This window comes from Galeopterus variegatus, unplaced genomic scaffold (genome assembly GCF_000696425.1).
Source record: "Galeopterus variegatus unplaced genomic scaffold, G_variegatus-3.0.2 Scaffold7646, whole genome shotgun sequence".
NCBI classification, from domain to species: Eukaryota; Metazoa; Chordata; class Mammalia; order Dermoptera; family Cynocephalidae; genus Galeopterus; species Galeopterus variegatus.
Genome location: NW_007733757.1, coordinates 90,084 through 103,572, shown reverse-complemented (window position 1 = coordinate 103,572; position 13,489 = coordinate 90,084).

Below are 13,489 nucleotides of genomic sequence, written 5' to 3'. Positions count from 1 at the left end.
GGGCCCAGAGAGGTGGTAGCTGCCCCCCGGAAACAGGGAGTTTACCTGGGGCCAAAGCCCAGGGTGTGGTGGAGAGACGATCTGGGTGGGCTCCTCTTCCCTGCCCTCCCGACGCTGGCCGGGGGCTCCCCATGCTTCCAGCCCCGTCCGAGATCCACAGGGAGAGTGGGATTGTAGGCGTGTCCACAGGCCCCAGGGGGCCCTGCGTCAAGGTAAGCAAGTGGCACGTCTCAGTGAGGAGCCGCGCCAAGCAGAGATGGCTGGCCTGCCTGATCTGAGCCGGCCGTCTCCGCCCCCACCCGAGAAAATGGAGGCAGCTCTGTTGTGGTAGGTGGGAGCCAGGCGGGCGGGGGGTAGTTGGGCTTCACGCCGCAAGTGGGGCTGGACTGGGGGTGACTCACAGAGCTTGCAGAGTTGGGCCGGTCTGGCACCTTCCACTCCGTTTCTGTGTCATCTCTGCTGACTTACTTGGCCTTTGTTGTCTCGGGCTGCTCGCTTGAACCCGCAGCAGGGCTTGGGCGCTCTCAGGAGTCTTCTTTTGTGTCGGCCCTAAAACCTCGAACCTGTTGTTGCTTGTTTGTCATTGTAGTGTCATTGTTCAAAGATTTATTCGTTTTTTGTTGCTCTTGGAAATGCAAATAGTACTCTGGTATCACAGCGCACACTTCTCAGGGTCGCGCTGTCTCCTGGCATGGCCGCTCCAGACCCGTCGCCATCTTAAAAGTCTACTTCTGTAATTTTAAATGCTAACTTACACCTTTATTTCATGGTTTACCACCCATCATCTGTGTCTCTTAACCCCAAGTTTTTAATATATCAGTGCTCATGTTCTTCATTTACTTTTTCTTCTACCTTCCATCTCTGTTTTTATCATCTGCACTTTTATCTTTATATTGTCAAGGTTAAAAACATTGGTATTCTCTTCTGTTGCCATAATACATTCTGTTCAATCAAAAGTTGAAAATCAATACACAAATGCATAAAGCCGGTATCAGTTAAGAATATTTCTGTTGTATGCAAGAGAAAACCCAACCCAAAAGGTGTATTTACAGGCTCACATAATAGAAAAGTTCCAGATTAGGGCTGTCTACAGGCATGACTTAAAGCGGGAGCTGGTAAAACATAATAAGGACATGGGTCCTCTCTATCTTTTGGCCCTTCACCCCAGTGTATGTTGGTTTCATTCTCAGAGAGGGTCTCAGGAAAGGGTGAAAATCTTTGCCTAGAAATTCCGAGCTAAATTCCTGAGACTCCCTGTGACTGGACGTCTTAGAGCATGTGTTGCCTCTTAGCCAATCATGTCACTAGTGAGGGCTTTGTATTGTTTAGCTTAAGCCTGGATTATATAGGACATCCTTTGACTTTAGAGCAGCGCCCCATTTAAATCAATGGCTGATTGGAGAAGGGCCTTGAGCTAGTTGGGGGATAGATACCATGTAATTCTTCATTTCCTTGTAATTCTCCTGTCTTGCCTCTAGACAACAACTTCCTTCAACCCCGAATCAAAGCCCATCTCCCCTCCCCTCATGAATATCAACTCTGTCAACAGGGACTTGAGAGGGAGTTTCAGGCCTCACACCCCCAATTTCTGAGTAGGCTCTGCTGGGACAGCCAACTTCTGAGACCTTCCAGGAGAGGATACAGAGAAGAGGAGAGAAGTGTAGGGTAGATTCATCAGGGGAGAATTTTAAAACAATTTTTTAGAAACAGAGGACAATGGTTTCCTAGAAAGAAAATTGGTTTTTTATCACCTTCTTAGGTTTCTCCAAATTCTCAAGGATATCAGATCTCTTGAATCCATATTTCCTCTAGCTCCCTCACTGCTGGAGTCACCCACCACTCCAGCCTGTACTGGTTGCTTACTTGGGACTTCCCTTCCGTATCCTACTGGCTTCTCAAGTCTCACGTCTTCACCTTTGTTGGTTTACTTGTTCTCTTTGAGCATATCTTCAAGTAACTTCCTGCTAGGGGATCTGTTGGAGGTAAAAATTCTGATTCCTTGTTTATCTAAAAACATTCTTAGTCTACCTTCACATTTGACAGAAGATTTGGTGGGATATGAAATTAAAGATTGAAAACATTTCCCCTCAGAATTCTAAAGGCATTATTCTATTTTCTCTAGCACCTGGGACTATAGATTAAGAGTCTCATGTGAGTCTAATTTTCAAGTCTAATTTGGAAGTGTTAAAACGTACCCCAACAGACTGACAAAATGGACTCCCTGTGGCTAAGGGGAGATGCTCTAAAACTACCATCTGAGAGATGCTCAGAACTAAATGGCCATAGCAGAATAAGAGGTTAGACATGTGTCGGGTTAGGGCCATTGTCAGAATCCTGCCAACGCAGCCAATTGTAAAGCTATGCAACGACTCCAGTTGTATGGCTAGGAAATTCATAACTAAAGCCAAACGTTTCAATACTTTAGTTACACTAAGTTTTCCATTTGTATTGTCTGAGCTAGGTGTTAGGGCCCACAGACCCTTCACCCGTTGTACAGACTGGGTCACAGACCCCTCACATTCCAGGCTGGGTCACCAGACCCCTCACACTCAAGTCCATGCTAGGTAGTCAGGAAAACATCCTGGGAGCCATGGGCAGACGACATGAGCTCAGTCCTCAGCTTCCTCAGCAATGGTGGCAGGGGTGGCAGGGGTGGGAGCAGTGGCTTACAGCAGATCCAGCAGCTGTGGTGGTGGCATCCTTCCCGTGGCCTCCCCCAGGGGGTATCTAGGGACGGGGGACACCGTGGATTAGAGCCATTTGTCCTATATACTTAAGTGCAATAACCCAGGACACCTAGGCACACATACGCAATTACCTTAGACAACCAAAGAACACCATTTATCTTCACTTTCCCTACAACATGTCTTCCCACACTTATATATATATATATATGTTACTGCCACGAGGCTTTTCTTTCCAGTAATTAAGCAGAAACTGCTTCTGGAAGGTAATGTCAAAATAGCTAGAGCTGGAAAATTTCCCAACTGACCCCAACAGACAACCCGGCCCCAGCCCCTTATATTGCAGCCCCACTACAGCTTCAATTGGACAGAGAATCGGCTTCACCAACTTTCCTTCCTGATAAGCAGCTGCAACCTCCAAATCAGCCTTGACCAGTTTACAGAGATTGCACACAAAGTGTCTTTGTGCTCTTTAGTTACCTTTTGCTGTCAGGAGCCAAATTCCACCTTATTTTAATACTAAATCTCCACCCCAAACTGAAATGGGACACATAGTATATGTGTGTTTACCTACTGTCTACACGCATGACTTCTCTCATAAATATTCACAGAATTCCCCAAACCTACTAAATATGTATGTAAAGCTGCTCCTGAGGGACATAATTACCATTTTCTCCTTTCTTTCTGCACTTTCAGATTTCCCGCACAGGTTGCGTTCTCCAATTTGCGTTCTCCAATTTGCGGATTGCCTTTTTCCCTGAAAATAAAGTTTACCTCTTCTTCCTCCATGGAAGTCACCTTTTTTTCTTCTGTCTTAGAAATCTTCTAGAATAATTTTTTTTTGTTCATAGAGTTCTGAAATTTCACAGTAATTTATCAAGACGTGAGTTTTCTTTTTTTTTTTCCTTTTTGTCTTTTTTCGTGACCGGCAACGGATCGCAACCCTCAGTGTCGCCCCCGTACCAGACCGGGACCGGCAACAGGATTGCAACCCTAGGTGTTGCGCCCGCACCTCGCTCAGCCAGTGAGCCGCCGGTCTGTATGTGGGATCCGAACCCTCGGTTGGAGCGCTGCTGCGCTCCCAAGCAGCACACTGTAGCAGTGCGCCACCGGGCCGGCCCAAGATGTGAGTTTTCTAATTCAAGTGCTTGGAACTTGATGGATCCTTTTATTCTGGTGATTTGTGTCCTTTAGCTCTGGTCAATTCTCCTCAATTATCTTTTTGATAATTTCTCACCCCCTGTTTTGTCCATTTGTAATTTCTATTACTCTAATGTTGCTAATCTTTTTTCTTATGTTTTCTGTTTCATTATCTTAAAATACTTCTATTGAATTGTTTATTTGTTATATATTTAGTTCTCAGGAGCAGGTTGTTCTTTTTCATAGCCTCTTGGTTACTCTATTTCATCTTGCAGGCTTTCAGATGGCTGGTAATTCTTGTTTATTTTTAAGAAAAGAGCCATGAAGACCTGACTGGGACTCTATGAGCATGTACTGGGTTTTTATATGAGGGGTTTGTTCTAGGCTGATCCAGTAACCAGCCAGCCAGAGTGCAGACATTAGACAAGCATTTCTAAATATTTGCTTGAGAGGCAGAGAGCCTGTCTGCTGAGATTTCTGCATGTGGGTGAAGTGGGAGAGGGTGCAAGACAGGTACAATATTCTATCTGTAGAATTTCAATTTATTTTCTGGTTTTCACGTGCAAGTCTTCTTTCTTCCTGTGGCTGTTCCTGGTGTTTGAGTCTTGTGGATTCCCTTAGGTTCTCAACGCATTCCCCCACCTCCAATCCCCCTTGCACATTCCAGTCTGTAGCTTCCTGCACCTGCTTCATCTGTAACTACTTCTCCATCCACTTCCTATCTTTAGAAATGTGTCAAAATTTCTCTTACACTGATAACCCCTCTCTTGTTTTCTCTTTGCAGTGAGTTTATATGTTATTTTATTTTATTTTTTATCACATAATGGGTTCTTAGGTGGGAAGACACACAAACACATGTTTTCTATCTTGAACCATAAGTCAGAAGATTACTCTATTGTGCATGAAGATTAAAAAAAAAAAAAATAGAAAGGACTCCAACCATTTAGTACCACTTAGCTTCTTAGAGGAAAACGCTGTGCATGCTTCACTCCAAGATGGATGTGACTTACCATAGACATGCTGCTAACGGCCATGCCTGGGCCAGAGCTCAGCTCTGCAGGTCTCCATTTTCCCTGTCCTGGAGAAACCAACAGGAGAAAGGTTGAGATGAAGGGATGTTCCTAATGGGATGGCTGCAATATAAACCACATTGGCCTGAGTTGTGACCAGGGCTCAGATATTTTACAAGTTAGCCTCTATTCTTCTCCACTCCACTTTTCCGTCCCATCCCCACCACCCCTGAACATTCAAGCAGAATCTGCCTCTCACTGGGCTCTCCCAAAGCTTGTCCATTAGAAGAACAAAGCTTATCTTTCATTGGCTTATTTCTCCTAAGATTTAGTCATGGTCTGATACTTTGATACATTCTGAGCCAAAGTGTGATCATTCTTTAGATTCTGCATGGCCTCTATATTAAGGAAGTGGAAAACTATATGAAAAAAAGATTCCCATACATAGGATGAAATTGGCCTCACCTTTTAAAATGTAAACCCTCAAGTTTAGATGACCACAAACAGAACTTCATGAAATCAGCTTACTCTAAGTGGAGGGGATATTTGCCACAGAGAACTCCTGTTATTTAGCACCATCACTTACCATGTCATGAGTATTTGGTAGATGTTTGCTGGGACAATGAATATTGGGCTAGACTTGTTTAAATGTCTTCTGCTCTGCTCAGCACTCATTCTAGAAACTAGACTAGAGACAGAGACTAGAATGATACTCATTATGCAGGTAGCATTAAGTACTGTAAGGCATAGGGAGATGGGGCCTAATAGGCTGAGAAAATACGGGAAACCCGTTGTTGAGTGTTTGGAAGAGGTGAAAGAGCAATCATGAGAGTTTGCCTACTTTTTATTAGCACCGCACTCTACTGAGTGAGCCACGGGCCGGCCCGAGTTTGCCTACTTTTCAGTTCTATCTGAAGCAGACTCTGATTCTGAATTCATTTGACAGAATGTTCATAGAACATTATTTTTAACAGTGGAAAACTAGAAACAGCATGAATGCCTAATGCCAGAAAAACAGTTACTGGATGGAATAATAATGTAGTCTTTTTTAAAAATAGACTTTATTTTTTAGAAAAGTTTTAGATCTACAGAAAACTTAAGATAGTACAGAGAGTTCCCATACACCCCATACACAGTTTCTCCGTATTATTGATATTTTACATCAGTATGGTACATTTTTTACAGTTAATGAACCAATATTGACACCTTGTTATTAACTAAAGTCCACATTTTACATAAATTTCCTTAGTTTTTACCTAATGTCCTTTCTGTTCTAGAATCCCACCCAGGATACCACGTTACACTTAATTGTCATGTCTCCTTAGCCTCCTTTTAACCATGACAGTAGTTATAACGTAGTATTTTAAATAATGAATATGTAAAAAAAAAAGGTGAGTGTATTTCTATATGGAAATAAACACTAAAGAGAAACATAAAGAAATAAAAATACCGTATAAGGGTGATAAGATTATGGCTGAAATTACACATTTACATTATTTTTTTTATCATGTTCTAATGTTGATTCAATTGTAAATTCTGAACTCTTCACATTTACCTCTCCCCATCATGTTTATACGACTTTTGACTCACAGAAAAACAGGCTACAGACATCGACTCCAAAACAGTGATGGGAACCTGCAAGTAGGCCTGTGTAGCTTCACGTGATGTTTAGCTGAATGCTCTGAGCTGTTAGGAGAACGACATTTCTTCTGAATTCTTCATCTCCTTCATTCCATCATTTGAGACTGAGATAAATAGGCATTTGGTGCCTCAAGTTTAGACAAGGAAGATTCTTCTCAATTTCTGAGCCTAGACATCTAATTCTCTAGTAGGCTACAAGATTCCTTGGTCTAGTTGGGGAATAAACACCATGTGGGCCTTTATTTCTCTATTTTTTTCCTCTCCCTGAGGCTCCGAGCTTTTCCCCTTTGTTCAGCAACAAAGCACCTCCAACCCTCCTGTAGAACTAATTCATGTACATGGATGAGTGTAAGGGAGTTTTAGGCCTCCTGTGCCCAGGCTCTTTGTAGGCTCTGCTAAGATACTCTGCTACCCAGAAAAGTGGAAAGGTGCCAGAAACTGATTGCTCCTGGCTATGCAAGTCTTAGGTTGCTGTAGAACAACAGAAAGGATGCAGAGAAGAGGAGAGAACAGAGCAGGCTTTCTAGAATTTAAAGAGTTTTGAAGTCATTTTGGGGAAGTGCAAAGCCTTAGTGGCAGAGAATGGCCAGATACTCACCAAACTTCTTTTCTCTTCATCTTGGGAACACATCTGGAGTACATTTCCAAGCCTCCCTTGTAGGCGAGTGTGGTCACAGAACTTAGTTCTAGCCAAAAGAATTTGGACAGAAGAGATATACATCACTTTGTTGTCTGGCCCATAAAATCTTCCTATGTGAGGGATGTTGGTAAAACAGAAACAATCATGTTCACCCAACCCTCCCCTTAACTGCTCAACATATATGCCTGTCTTCTCATATGTACAATTCCAAATGTCCCCATGAACATAATCCACAGACCACCTCAAACCCACTAGTGGGTGACAATCCAGTGACATGGAACTTATGCATCCAGCTCCAAGTCTAACATCCCTGGGTACCATCTGCATCTGGTCTGTATGTTGTTTCTCACGACCAGACATCTCATGGACTAAGTAGTGAAGGTCTACACCTCCTCCCAGCAGTTTGGAAATTTTTAGTCTGCCACCAGCAATTTCTGTGATCAATTTCTGTATTAGTTAGACCTCCTGGGTGACATAAAATCCAGGGTTCTTGGCAAAGCGAGTTAATCTGAGGCCAAGAGAGAATAAATTTGGTTTCTGTGGGTTGTGCCATCTGTAGCATGCACACTTGGGATCCATGGTACAGTGATGCTCTTCCATGTAGGCTGAGAAACAGAGAAAGCCGGACTGTGAAAGAAATGAGTGGAGAGATATTGCAGAGTTTACATTTACAGCTTCCAAATTCTCCTTCTGAGGGCTGACTGCATGTCTCCCTTAGGTTCTGTAAGCCACCTTTGTATTTTCATAATAAATTACCCCCTTTTTATGTCCCCCAATTCTTTTTTGGCTTAATGAGCTTGAGTTGGTTTTCATAATGTGTAATTAAATAATCCTAAGTAAATGGTAATGCTAAGTTTAAAAACACAAGAAAAGGGGTCACTTGCTTATGATTAGAAGGTTTTATCTACTTTCTTGTCTCAAAAGAGTGGATTCCAAACTGATATATTCTCAACTCATTTATGATTTCCAGTTTTCTTTCTCTTGGGGTATGCTCTTCACTGTTTAGAAATTCCACTATGGAGATTTATATAAAAATGATATCTTTAATTGGTTGACATTTCATTAGGCTGAGATGCCTGCTAGAAAGAAAATCTAACCCCCAAACCAGAGTTCTAGGTTAAAAATCCCCACCATTATTTATTCTCAACATCCTCATTCCTGCCTCAAAGTTCTGTGCTTCTAGAATATTAGCTTGGCAGCAGTTATAGAATGTATTGATGGGGTGGCATCTGGAAATTAGAAACAAATTAGGAAGACGTTTCAATAGTGAGAGGGGAAAATGTTTTTCTAGATCACAGCAAGGGAAAAAAAAGAGAGAATGGCTTTGAGAGGTGTTCAACAATAAATTGATGGGATTTAACAACTGAGTAGGCATGAGGTGTGAAGGAGAGGCCAAGTCATTGAGAATACAAGGCTCCATCTGCAGCATTGCCATGTGTTACTGTGTCATTAAAATTAGGAGTTAGATCATTTTTCACACTTCCAAGTGGCAAAAATTAGAAAGCTACTTAATGCTAAGTGTTGGTGGGGATATAGGAATATAGAGACGCTCACACACTGCAGTGGCATAACAGACTGGTGCAGCCATTCTGCATGGCAACCTGGGAATAGTAAGTAAAAATAAGATCTCATGAGCCTTATTACCCAATTATTTCCCTCCTGAACATATAGCCAAGGGAAGTTCTCACGCATGTCCAAAGTGGAGATACATGAGGTACTCTTTGCAAGTTTTTCTTTTTTAAAGAAGTGGTAAGTTGGGGCAATCTCCTGACCCATTACTGGGAGACTGAATAGGTAAAATGTGTGGGTGTATATGGGTGCGCCCAAAGGAACACCATGTATTAGTTAGAAGCAACAAACTAGATGTACATATAGCATGAAGGCTAGATCTTAGAAATACATTACTTAGTAAAGATTGATCAAAAGCACAAGGACTTTTACATAAATTAAAAATACAGGTACATAACATAATACATTTTTATAAGAAACATGCAAATAAAAAGATACAAATCAAATATATTTGAGTGATTGCCTATGTTGAAAGTAGGGAAGGGAATAAATAAATAAAAGAAGGGAGAGGCTTTGAGTGGACCAGTGTTGACAGAGGGCTGTGAACTAAGGAGTATGGTAGGCTCCACCCTCTGATCTAAGGTCAAGAAAGATTTCATTGAAGGAGATAAATATACCAAGGATAGCTCTGGGACCTGAGGAACCCCTCATCCGTGGAAGGTGTGCTTTGGTAAGAAGAAACTCATGGAAGAGAGGAAGGCAGAGAAGCCTTACATGTTGAGAAGATGTACTTGACCATGTGAACATCCACAAAGCTCAGAGATTATTAGAAGACAGAAGATGGAGACCAAACGCATGATGGGAACAGGATTCAAATTTTCTGGCTGGATAAAGGGAACAGATAATATGTTCCTAAAATATGTCAGAATGAGCATACTTGTTAGCACTACTAATTTAAGCTGAGAGGGTTTGAAGACTAAGGAGGGTCAGCAACAAGCAAGATGTAGGTAATCAAGTGAACCAAAAAATGACCATCAAATTTCATTTTGAAAGTGGAAGTATATTTTATCCTCAAGATAAAAGGGGTCAGAGCTCCCAAGGAATCAGAAAAGCTGGCAGCTCTAGGGGTGTTTCTCTGAGGGGTGTTTCCAGAACCACAGAAAGCTGTCTTACCCACCCAAACTCTGCATACTGAAAGTGCGGGGGAACTAACACTCCCTGGAGCAGCCTTCAACCAAAGACTGATGGGAGTTGGTGTATTTTAAATAAAATACTGGTCTCTCTAGTGAGATGATTCTGAGGTGTGTGTTTTGCACTTCTTACCAGAATTTTCCTGCGGGACTAAGCTCCAGTTGCTCTCTGTGGCAGTTGGCTCCCTTCTCTTCCCTGTGTCACTCCCTCTCTCTCCTGCAGGCAATCCCTGCACCTCCCAAGAAAACAACCTGCACTTGAATCTTGTGGTTTGCTTCTGAGGGAACCTGCACAAAGACCGTTTGCCAGGCTGGAACAGAGACTGATCTGGAATTGAGGGGAAAGAAGATGCATGCGGAGGGGTTGGGGTGGGGGCAGGGGGACAATTTGTGGAAGGACTTAGAGACCAGACTAAGAATGTGGACTTGATTAAGGAGACAGTTCAAGTGCTGGGTGATATATGAGTAATATATTTTTCTTTCAATTTACTATTTTCATATTTGACTTGTTAATTCCTAGGTTTCTCTAGACCTTGCATTTTCCACTGAGTGCTGGCTATTATAAAATCTTGCCTAAAAGTGGAGACTGCAACCTTCTTATATATCAGTTACAAGGAAATAAAATTCTAGAGAGAAGTGTTATTAAGGTGTAAGACAGAGATGAAATTCATAGCTATGAAACCACTCCCCAGGTCTTGTTAGAGAAAGATGAAGGCAAGAATAATCACAAGACTACAGCTCTCATAAGAGGATTTTTATCTGTAGCCATCCTGTTCAATATTTTATATTCTTTTTTTTTAAAGGCAACATTGTAAGGTTATCAGAAAAATCTCCTTAAAAAAATTGGATATTCAAAAATTTAATATTTCCTATAATAAGAAACCTTGAATCCCAAAGCATTGCATAATAATTGGTTGTCATGGGAAACCGTATGACCATAATTGGTGTCTGTAACTCCTAAACATATATAAATAACTTAAATCCCTTTGTTTTGCAGAAGAGTCTGAAAATTCCACATGTGATTCTTCTCATTTAGACCGAAGATCAGTGACTCTGGCAGACTCTTTGTTCTAAGACAACACATGTGAGAGATTTAATTTAGAAATTTGGCGGATGTATCATATTCTCTTGCAGGCTTAGAAAACCAGATCAATCTTTCATAGAGGTATTTCCCCTTGATATGTGGGCTCTCATTAGTCAATCTCCCAGAGAATGCTGATTTAGGAAAAAATGCTGGTTTGTTAATTCATACTGGAACTCTTTCTGCAGAGAGGTCTGGATATTCACATTCTGTGGTCAGAGCACTTTTGCCCTGTAGGCAGGCTACCGGAGGATCCAAACTATAATCAGAAGTTTGTATGGTGTGCATAAATGCAAAACAAAGGGAATTCAATGATTCGAATGATTAGTGGCTTCAGGCCAAGTGAAGGTGACACTCCCGTCCTACTCCAGGACCAGAACATTTGATGGGTTTCTTTGTCTAGAATATTCTTTCCCTTGGATGATATTTGGATGGACATTGACAGTGCATGTCTCTGTGACTCTTTTTTCTATACCCATGACTAACCAACAAAGTTCCTTTCTGTTCGGATCCCACATACAGACCGGCCGCTCACTGGCTGAGCGAGGTGTGGGCGCAACACCGAGGGTTGCGATCCGTTGCCGGTCACGTAAAAAGACAAAAAGGAAAAAAAAATAAAAAAAAATAAAGTTCCTTTCTGATGGACACAGTCTTTCCTTAGATTTTTTTTTCTAGCCTCCTTTCTGCAGACAAACATATTTTTTAACACATTGAACCCAGTCCATAAGGGCATGAGTTCTTAACTATGGGTTTATAAATTGGATAACTGGAGATTCTTGAGTACCTAAAAATTAAATGCAAATATTGTGTCTATGCACATTTTCTCTGGAGAGGATTCAGAGCTTTTATCATATTCTCAATGTGATTTGTTACCCAAACAGGCTAAAGAACCACTGATATAAACTCAAGTCCTGCTGGCCTCTGTCCCCACTTCTTGGAATGACTTTTTCAAGTTCCTGCTCTGATTAATTCTTTCTCTTTTAAAGTGTTAACCCTTCTGGGGTACTCTTTCTTCCCTTATTTCCAGGTTTAGGGGGAAGAGAGAGTTCCTCAATGTAACCATGCAAGATTTGATAGCCAGAGAGAAATGGGAGGACATTCTACATGGAGTGATCAATGGGCACCAAAAGAGAAGTGTCCTGTTCACCAGGTGTTTAGATGCTTTTCAAAAAATTTACCCTCTGTTATTTTGATAGTTCTAAAGTTGATTTCTTTATTTTTGTGATTAGCCTGTGTGAAGGTCAGAATAAGTAGGGACTTACATTAAAGCTGGGAAAGCTAGAACACATGTGTGGAAATGGATTCTAAGTGCATTAGACCAAAGAGAAGGAAATGTAAGTTAGATAGGCATGAAATTATCAACCAGAGTGTAATTATATGGATTCAGGATATAGTATTTAACCTGAGCTCCCACCGTGGCTTTAACAGCTTGCTTGGCTAGTTTCCTGAAGCCAGGACTCAGTGGTGACCTAGAGTCAATGAGGTTAGGGTGTCAAAGGTCCAAAATCTCACGGACATGGAAATCTTGGAGTGGACCTAAATGTGCAATTTCCTCAGCCACCCCCGTCCATAACCTTGGAAAGGTTCAGAAGATGTGCCAGTTCCTAGGGCATGAAAATACATGAAGACACCCCTGAAAAGCAATACCAAAGATGGTAGTGGGAGGTGCCATCTGAGAATTGGGCTTTCTGATTTCAGTGGGAATAGCAGGATCCTGGGTTGGCAGAGGATAGTTGGTGGCTCTTAACTTTGGAGTCAAGATGGGTGAATTTACAGGGACAGAAGGGTTATTAGTGTGCTTTGACTTTCAGAGATCTGTGGTAGCAACTAATTGTTCATGGGGTTCTTAGGAACAAACAGATGGGCAGTCAACTAAAGTGTGGCTTTATCTGTATAACTGGAAAACAGAAACCTGACTCAAGTCATCATAGTGGGAATTTACTGTCTCATACCCGGTTACTGAACTTAAGCCAGTTCACAGGCCTACAGCCTGTTGATTGAGAAGAAACCTGGGTTTCTGTTTTCCAGTTATATAGATAAAGCAACCCCTTAGTAGACTGCCCATCTGTTCATTCCTAAGAACCCCATGATCAATTAGTTGCTACCACAGATCTCTGAAGGTCAAAATACTCTAATAGCCCTTCTGTCCCTGTAACCTACTGTGGTAATTCACTTACCTTGACTACAAAGTTAAGAGCCACCACCTGTCCTCTGCCAATCCAGAATCTTGTCATTCCCAATGTAATCAGAAATGGGTGCATTGCAAGGAAGGATCTTGCAAATGTAGCCGTAAGTATATATTATAATCAAACTTTCTTTTAAGCCTCCCCCAGAAACACCTGCAGCCACTTACTAAAATGACTTTGTATTGGATGGGAGAATACCCAAACCGTTTGCATGCTATTAGATACTGGTTCATATACTCACTGGAGGTACAAAATGCCATCTTTGTCTGCCAGTCAGAATGAGGGCTAATGGAAGTCATGTGATAAACAGAGTCTTGGCCTCAGTCCATCTGCAGTGTGTCCAATGGATCTAGTATTTCCTTAGTTCCTGAATATATAAAGTAGACATACTTAGTAATTGGCCAAATC